The sequence below is a fragment of the Megalops cyprinoides genome, chromosome 2, assembly GCF_013368585.1.
Source record: "Megalops cyprinoides isolate fMegCyp1 chromosome 2, fMegCyp1.pri, whole genome shotgun sequence".
Classification (NCBI taxonomy): Eukaryota; Metazoa; Chordata; class Actinopteri; order Elopiformes; family Megalopidae; genus Megalops; species Megalops cyprinoides.
In genome coordinates this window covers 27464948-27470539 of record NC_050584.1, presented here as the reverse complement: position 1 = coordinate 27470539, position 5592 = coordinate 27464948, and the positions used below count along the sequence as shown (strand labels likewise).

Below are 5592 nucleotides of genomic sequence, written 5' to 3'. Positions count from 1 at the left end.
TGGGGGATTGTTGGTTTCACCGGCTCTCGTACAAGTGACCCAAGGCTTGGTGCATATTCCAGTGGTCAACGTGGGTTCCACAGATATCATGCTCTATCCCCGTACTAGGTTGGGACAAATGAGCACCGTTTCTATTGTCAGTTTGCCTCGGGGCATTGTAGAGGTTCGTTCTATTACTGCCACCTCTGGCGGCCAATTGCCCACACCAGTAACGATTGAGGAGCAAATTAGGGCTATCGACCTGTCACCGCTGTCTGACTCTGAGCAGTTACAGGTCCGGGCACTGTTATTGAAATATTCTTCGGTCTTCTCTGCACACGAAGGGGATTTGGGTTGTACGACCCTGATTTCTCATGACATCCCATTGTTGGATCAAGTCCCGGTTAAACAGCGCTATAGGCGCATTGCACCCTCTGATTATGAGGCAGTTAAATCACACATAAACCAGCTTCTCCAGACCAATGTCATTAGAGAGAGCTGCAGCCCTTTTGCCTCACCCTTGGTTCTGGTTAAGAAAAAGGATGGGAGTTTAAGGCTCTGCGTGGATTATCGGCTGTTGAATGCTAAGACCCGGAAGGATGCCTTTCCCCTTCCTCGGATTGAGGAGACTTTAGATATGTTGGCAGGTGCCCGCTGGTTTTCCACCATGGATTTGGCCAGCGGGTACAATCAAGTCCCTGTCTCTGAGGGTGATCGGGCCAAAACGGCATTCTGTACACCGTTCGGCTTGTTCGAGTGGAACAGGATGCCTTTTGGCCTTTGCAATGCGCCAAGCACCTTCCAGAGACTCATGCAACGCATGTTTGGCGACCAGCAATGTCATTCCGTTTTGCTTTACCTTGACGATATTGTCATCTTTTCGTCCACTGTAGCACAACATCTTCAGCGGCTGGAGATGGTCCTGACACGCCTGCAGACAGAGGGCCTTAAGGCTAAGTTGAGCAAGTGTGCGTTTTTTCAATCAGAGGTGCGCTATCTGGGCCATATTATTTCTCAGCACGGGGTTGCCACAGACCCTGGTAAAGTGGAAGCCGTCTCCAATTGGCGCCGGCCCACTAACGTGTCCGAGCTCCGCTCGTTCCTTGGCTTTGCCAGCTATTATCGGCGCTTTGTGGAAGGCTTTGCAAAAACAGCAGCTCCTCTTCATCGGCTGGTGGCTGAGTTGAGCAGAAGCAGGTCCAGACGGGCGTCAGAGCAGAATACACAGGAGGCTTGGACTGAGGAGTGTGAGGTGAGTTTTGCGGACCTTAAGCGTAAGCTGGTCTCGGCACCGGTACTTGCTTATGCCGATTTTAGCCGGCCGTTCATCCTGGAAGTAGATGCGAGCCATAGTGGTCTTGGGGCAGTGCTTTCACAGGAGGAGAACGGGAGGGTACGGCCTATAGCATATGCCAGTAGGGCTCTTAGACCAACGGAACGAAATATGAGCAACTACAGCTCTATGAAATTGGAATTTCTGGCACTTAAATGGGCCATCACGGAGAAATTCAGGGAGTATTTGCTGGGACAGAAGTGTGTGGTGTACACTGACAACAACCCTTTGAGCCACCTCTCATCTGCAAAGCTAGGGGCCGTAGAGCACCGATGGGCAGCCCAGTTGGCGTCTTTTGACTTTGAATTAAAGTATCGATCAGGGAAGTCAAACCTCAATGCTGATGCCCTGTCGCGGCAGTATCAACCCGACACAGAGGGGGTGCAGGACCTGGCTCCAGGGACGGCAGTCCCTGGACTGCTGCAGCAGGTCACAGCCCCCGGGGACGGCATTAGGGCGACCCAACTGGTAGTCTCGGTGTTGCCGGCTCATGCCCCCCCTGACTTGCGCGCCTTACAAGAAAACGATCCCGTGATTCGGGCAGCTCTGGTCTTTTGGAAGGACCAGAGGCGACCAACTCGCGAGGAAAGGGAAAAACTTCCGTCCCTGGTGCTCGTTTTGTTGCGTCAGTGGGACCGGTTAATTGAGAGTGAGGGAGTGCTTTACCGACGCGTTCTTCACCCCAACGGGAGTGAAGAATGTCGTCAGCTGATTTTGCCAGCCTCTTTACGGTCAGAAGTCTTGCAACAACTCCATCAGCAGCATGGTCACCAAGGGGTTAATCGAACCCTCGAATTGGTGCGGCAACGATGCTACTGGCCACGAATGTTTTCTGAGGTGCGCAAATGGTGTGAGGAATGCCCTAGGTGTCAGGTGGCTAAGGAAATTGGGCCCCCTGCCTCCACGTTCATGGGTCACCTGGTGGCATCGCGACCCAATGAAATGGTGGCAGTGGATTTTACTACTCTGGAGCCAACTACGAGGGGGTTAGAAAATGTACTGGTAATTACCGATGTTTTTAGTAAGTACTCCATTGCAGTCCCCACACGTGACCAGCGGGCCCCAACTGTGGCCCACGTCCTAATAACGGAATGGTTTTACCGCTTCGGGATCCCTAGCCGGCTTCATTCCGACCAGGGGCGCTGCTTTGAGAGTGTCCTGATCCAACAGCTTTGTGTTATGTACGGTGTCCAGAAATCTCGAACAACACCGTACCATCCGGCGGGGAATGGCCAGTGCGAGCGGTTTAACCGCACGCTGCACAATTTACTGCGCACCTTGCCTGCCTCCCGTAAGAGGGACTGGGCAACTTGTTTGCCGCATGTGGTTTTCTGTTATAACACCACCCCTCACCAGTCCACAGGAGAATCTCCTCATCTCCTGATGTTTGGGCAGGAGCCCCAGCTGCCAGTGGACTTCCTCCTTGGGCGAGTCCGTGAGCCGGTTGGGGGCCGGGTGTGCGATTGGGTCCAGGAGCACCAGACCCGGCTCCAGGTAGCCTTTGATGGGGCCAGGGAGCGTCTTGCAGCTGCAGCAGAATATCGCAAAGACAAACATGACTCACGGGTGCGGGGTTCGGCCTTAAAAGTAGGGCAGTTGGTGTATGTGCGTGACCTCGGGGTGCGGGGTCGTAATAAAATTCAGGACCAGTGGAATCCGGTGGTGCACACAGTTCTGCGGGCCCCGTTGGAAGGTGGGGCCGTGTACACGATTGTCCCTACTAATGATGCGAGTAGGCCGAAACATGTGCATCGTAGCATGTTGAAAAGGGTGTTGGGGCCGCAGGCCTATAACAAGTCCCCGGGGCTAACTCCACTGGAGGAACCGCCCCCGGGCGATCCAGGGGAGTTGTCTAGCGAGGAAGATGTTCTCCTTGGGGAGCAAGTATTTAGTACTGATCATCCTACTCCAGCCATGGCTGAAACATCCCAAGATGAACCGCTGCGGGGCTCTGCGGGCCCGGATATGAGTAACCGGGATCCTCCCCCCAGCGAATTGGCTGTCGAATCCATAGGCGTTCAGCCAGTAGCGCTCTGCTCTGGCGATAGGGAGCACCCTCAGCGCCGCACCACCCGGGTCACAGCAGGTCAGCATTCCAACCCCCATCGCTTACCATGCGGAGTGCGGACCAGTGACCTCTGACGAATCCATGTTCGGTGGGTCCACACTTTGTTCAACTTTGGGAAGCGTGAGCTGTATCGTCGGGCCGACGATAAAAGAAGCGGGGGGTAGATTGTAACGGAGCGCCTGTACCTTTAAGCAGAAGCAACAGCGGCAGTGCGGCGTCGCATCAACTGACGTCACGGTATGCGACACTTGTCATGCTAATTGTTTGCCGTGGGATCCCTTTAAAAGCCCGGCACTGCTGCAGCCAGGTAGGCGATTTGAATTCTGTTCGATTTGGCATTTTGCGTCTTATGCTCCAGTCGTTATCGTTGTTGAGCAGTAGTTGAGTGCCCACGTCTCAACCGTGAAGGTATGTTGGCCAACACTTGCTTGACGCTGTGATTTTATGCATGCCAGATTCGGGTTGCTAACTTCTGCCTTTGTTTTAGGGCCAAACACTTGAAATATTGCCCTTATCGTGCGTCGCAGTGTGCCGTATTTGGGGTACCACTCAATCGGTGGGTGCGCGTCCTTGTTTAAGTTACCGGTACGTAGCCATTCAGTGTTTTAGAATTATCGTCAGCGATTCTTAACCTGCTTGTCTAAACTACTGCTATCTGCTTTACTTAGGCTGCTTTGCTGTGTTGCGGTGTCAGCACTTAGCAACGGGAGTTCACCTCTCTTCGTCTTCGGCCGTGGTGGGTCGCTTACCGGAAGTACACAAGATCAAGGCTGCATTTTGGTCACCGGCTGCTGTTTTGTCATCAATAACCCTTTTAGTTTTATGACTCTTATTTAGCGAATGCTCTATCGCGGCGGCACCGTACGAGGGTGGCCGGAGCATCTGAGTGGTAACGTGTGATCGTGTGTGTTGGTGCGTGTGTGCGTGCAGGTGATTGTGTGAGTTAGCGTTGAGGGCGCTGGGTGTGTGTAGACGTGCTCCGTGTTGGCGTGGGGTGCATGCTCGTGCGTGTGTGTGTGCGTATGGATATCGGGTATGGGGTTTCCTGGTGGGTAGCATGAGGAATGATCTACTGTGATATTGTATTGTAAACATAACCTTCTTTGTTAGCTGTCTTGGTTGTTGTTGTTGTTGTTGTCTATTTTCGGTTTGGGTGTCTTGCGTCTGATGCTAGGCCCCACCTGTGACTAGTCTGCCCTCCTGGGCCCGTGTGTTTCACCTTGACTTTTCACACATTCCAGGATTGGTTAAGGCACCTTGTTGTGCCCGTTGGGGAAGTGTTGTGTTGTGATTTGTACTGGTGTTATTACCTGTGGCCATAACTGCTATTTGGTTAGCCCTGTGGGCTCAGACCTAACTGGTGGGGCCCTTTTCTGATGTTGTCTTATTATTGTCTTTCTTTTCTTTCCTGGCAGGACTGGGGACATCCAGTAGGGAGGCTTGACACCTGGTGGTGGGTATTTGTGTCTTTGCTCCACTATCATTTGCAGTGTAGTGTCACCGGGGTGTGCAGTGCAGTGTGTGTGTGTGTGTAGCCACGTGTGGTCCTTCTGACCCTCCTTCCAGACAAGGTCTCCCTCTGGTAAGCTCCGCTCCTGTTCATTCTAGTTTATTTTGTGTCTTCGGTATCCGCTATCGGTACGATATTCCTCTGTGTCTAACTGGGTGTTTAGCCCCACTAATGAAAGTGTAACCATCAGACCAATCAAAATAAAGCGTGTATACAATTTTAATAGAACCCCGTCTCTGCTTCATCCTTGCACGAACCTGTGTGCCTTGGTGTGGATTATACAGGAAGCTGGTTGTATTTGGTAACCGGTGGTTAGTTCCCACCAGGCTTATTTCCTACATAGAGATCAGACCTCCAGTAGGTGGCGTAGTCGACACAAAGCTCTAATCATTGCCCCGGCGCCTCTACACGTGGAAGGATGCAAGAAAGAGATCAGCTGTTTTTTTGGAGTCTCTGTTCCCTCCCCCTCTCCTTGAGAATCAGGTTGTCCCCCCCCCCCCCCCCACACCCCCCAGCAATGGAATTAAACATCGGAGGGCTGGTAATGTTTTAGATAAGCCCCTGCTGCCACTCGCTGGAAATCACTTTTTTTTTCAGGGATAACGGCCACAAGCACTCTGATAGGAGTCTCCTTTCTCTAAAACCTGGACACGAGACACCCCCCCCCCCCACCCCCCATGCTGCTCTTATCAGCCGATAAAA

At 52.7% G+C, this 5592-nt stretch overlaps 1 long non-coding RNA gene across 1 annotated transcript; it reads left to right on the top strand.

Moving 5' to 3' along the window:
• Window positions 1-3587: 3587 nt before the first annotated feature.
• Window positions 3588-5284, top strand: LOC118773748. Its single transcript, XR_005004743.1, has 3 exons — window positions 3588-3687; window positions 3868-3965; window positions 4049-5284. It is a non-coding gene; the product is annotated as an uncharacterized LOC118773748 (long non-coding RNA).
• The last annotated feature ends 308 nt before the right edge of the window (window positions 5285-5592 follow it).